Raw genomic sequence first — 3241 nt, forward strand, 5'->3', positions numbered from 1 at the left:
GGTGTTTTGTCTTCCCAAGTCACCGTTACGCGTGATGGATCCCTGCTTTCCTGGAGACGGCTGAACATCTGCCTGCCGATGGGAAGTAGTGAATTAATTTGTTGTTTTGCTTTGCTTGCGTGCGTGGCTTTTGCTTTACTTATCAAACTGTCTTTATCTCAACCCACGAGCTTTCTCACTTTTACCCTTCTGATTCTCTCCCCCACCCCACCACGGGGGGAGTAAGCAAGCAGCTATGTGATGGTTGTCGGCTGGGGTTAAACCATGACAATCCTTTTTGGCGCCCAACATTGGGCTTGAAGGGTTGAGAGAACGACCGATCTGGCCAGAGTGTGTGCACAACTTCTAGTGCACCCCCAGCCTACTCGCTGGTGGGGTGGGGTGAGAAGCAGAAAAGGCCTTGACTCTGTGTCAGCACTGCTCAGCAGTAACTAAAACATCTCTGTATTATCAACACTCTTTTCAGCACAAATCCAAAACGTAGCCCCATACTAGCTGCTATGAAGAAAATTAACTCTATCCCAGCCAAAGCCAGCACAACGTCAACAGTGAACTAATACCCCAAATTACATACACAGTAATCTATAACAGTTGGAGACTGGGGTGAAGATTGCTGTAAGCAAGTTCTCCCAGATCGACATGTACAGGAGCCCATAAATGAGATGTGGCAGGCACAAGCATTCTTCTGGATGAAGGTGTCCACAGTACACACTGTTCTTTGATCACTAACCATGTAATAGAAAACACAGGTTTCCTTGCCTGTTGCAAGTAAACTGTTTCATTCCATTATAGAAGATTGTACACTTTGTACTTGCTTTTTAAAAAGAAACTACTTCAGCTCTCCCTTGAGCGGCAAGAAGCAGTTCCTATTTGTCAGCCTCTAATGCTCCCTTCTTCTAGGGAAGTCACTTCAGAAGAGAGAGGTTCCAACATCAAAGTTCAGTGCGTGCCACTTCTAAGAACCAAAAATCAAACTGCTAAATCATCTTGTATGTTCAGAACCTATTTAAATCCGAATCAGGTACCATGTTGTCCCAGTTGCAGATGACCACATTGTAAGAAAGCAGCTGGTTTGTATTTTGTCAGGGCACCACCTGAACTATACACAGAGTAGAAAGCAGGTAGAACAAAGAACAGTCACGCAAGGTTAGGCAAACAAAAATAGGACACACCTACAATGTCTACTAATAGTTGGCACTCACATGCCTCTCCAGAATATATTTCACATCTATTGACACAAAGGTAAAACTCCATTACACATCACCCTTATGCCCTGATTTCACATTTGGCATCAACAGTATGAATATCAAATGCTCTGACTTTGATATATTTCAGACTGAATACATAGCTTTATTTTAAGGGGACTGACTGAATTTGATACTTCCTTATTCAATGCCATGACATTATCCACTATGACACTGAATTCTGGAAATCATTTTATAGCGCTTAATCCCACAAACATGGAGGAAATCTTTGGTAACTATCTTCCACTTTCTTAGCAATATTCTGAATAAATTTCAGTTTTACACCCTTTCTCTGGTAATTGCAAAGCCACACAGTGAAAGAGAAAGAGAACGTGCATCTCCTTTTGTGAATCCGAGGAACATTTGAAATGTGACACCATAATATTGACCATCTTTCTTACAGATATTATTAGATACAACAAACTCATTAATACATACAATAAATAAAGACCCTTGTTTAATAGTTTCTGTGCATAAATACAAATTTTTTTTGCTTATTTTCAAGAGCAGAAATATTTGCTTCAAAGAATACAGCGACAAAAGACATGTGAAGAACCAAATATTCTATAACACATTTTAATAAATTCAGTTTCTCTCAAGTATTTCTATAAACAACACTTCTTATAAACCTCAACTAACACAGTTTATGGTGCAAGCCCGACATCTAAGGCTGAGTGCAGCAATGCAGGTGTTACTGAGGCAGTTCTGACCAGGTGAGGCACAAAACAGACTGTGAAGCTGGCGCATCCCTTCAGTTCACCTCTTTGCTCACTAAAGCTCATCAGCTGACGCAAAATGAAACAAGATGGACCTGGAGCAAACTTCAAACTTACTTTGAGCAAACTTCTATTACTCAAATCCACAGAGACAAGTATGACTAAATGTCATTAATATATATAAATAAGTAAAAAGATCAAGTACCTTGGATTAATTTTTATGAAGTGCTCCTTAGTTACTAGAGGTACACCATAAGAGCAAAGCCTCACTTCTAAGACAGCTAAATCAGCATAATGCCCACCACACACACACAGAGATTCTGATCAAGTCCTGAATTCATGCTAACACCCAACAAAATGGAATTTGTCCCTGATTTAGGTAGTTATGCTTTTGTACACTATCAAAGTTTGTAATTTTCTTAAACAAAAACCAAAAACACCAAAGAAGATAAGTCACTTCTTACTTCTTTGCTAACAAAAATATACTGTGACTACTTAACATTTTACAAATATATCCCTAATTTAAGTAATTCACCAGAGATCAAATACACTTGTGAAATCTATTGTGCAGCTGAATAAGCCTATCTCATCTCTCCTAAGTCAACTCACATCTGTCTCAGTTATAATTACTGTATTAAATTCAGAGACAGCTGTCTAACACTTAAACTACCTTTAAAAATTTATGAGGATCACATATTATTCATGCTTGCAAAATAAGGGCATAAATTTTTTCTTGAAATCATAGTAATTAAATGTCATTCTAAGATGCTGTACCAAACAGTATTATAATTTCTCCCAGGTTCTACAGGACTTGAAGCATGCTGCTATAAACTCAAATTAGCCACATACATCTGTATTAATATCCATTGTGTCTTCCCTGCTCACTTTGAAGACAGATTTTGACTACAGACTCTAAAACTGTTAGGAATCTGCCAGATAAGGGACCATGTCTGACATCTTTTGAGTCTTGTTTGATCAGGTCTAATATAGTTTTTCCATCTCTGTCTCTCCATTCAATTTTTCCATTACTAACTACTTATCCCTCCACACATACCCTTTTTTTCCTTTCTTTTTTTCCTTTTTTTCCCCTCTTTTTTTCTTTAAAAATTTTTTTTAAACATTAAGAGTCAGTTCATAACCAAAGCAACCAGTAAGTAATCCAGTAATCATCACTAGACTTAGTAACCTCTGGTCAGAGGACTAATTTGCTGAAAGGAAAGCCTCTTTCTTCCAGAGCTCAAAACAGCACACAATCGGAAGGCTGAGGGGTGCCCTCATGGC

Source organism: Pygoscelis adeliae, unplaced genomic scaffold (assembly GCF_000699105.1).
Source record: "Pygoscelis adeliae isolate BGI_AS28 unplaced genomic scaffold, ASM69910v1 Scaffold320, whole genome shotgun sequence".
Lineage (NCBI taxonomy): Eukaryota > Metazoa > Chordata > Aves > Sphenisciformes > Spheniscidae > Pygoscelis > Pygoscelis adeliae.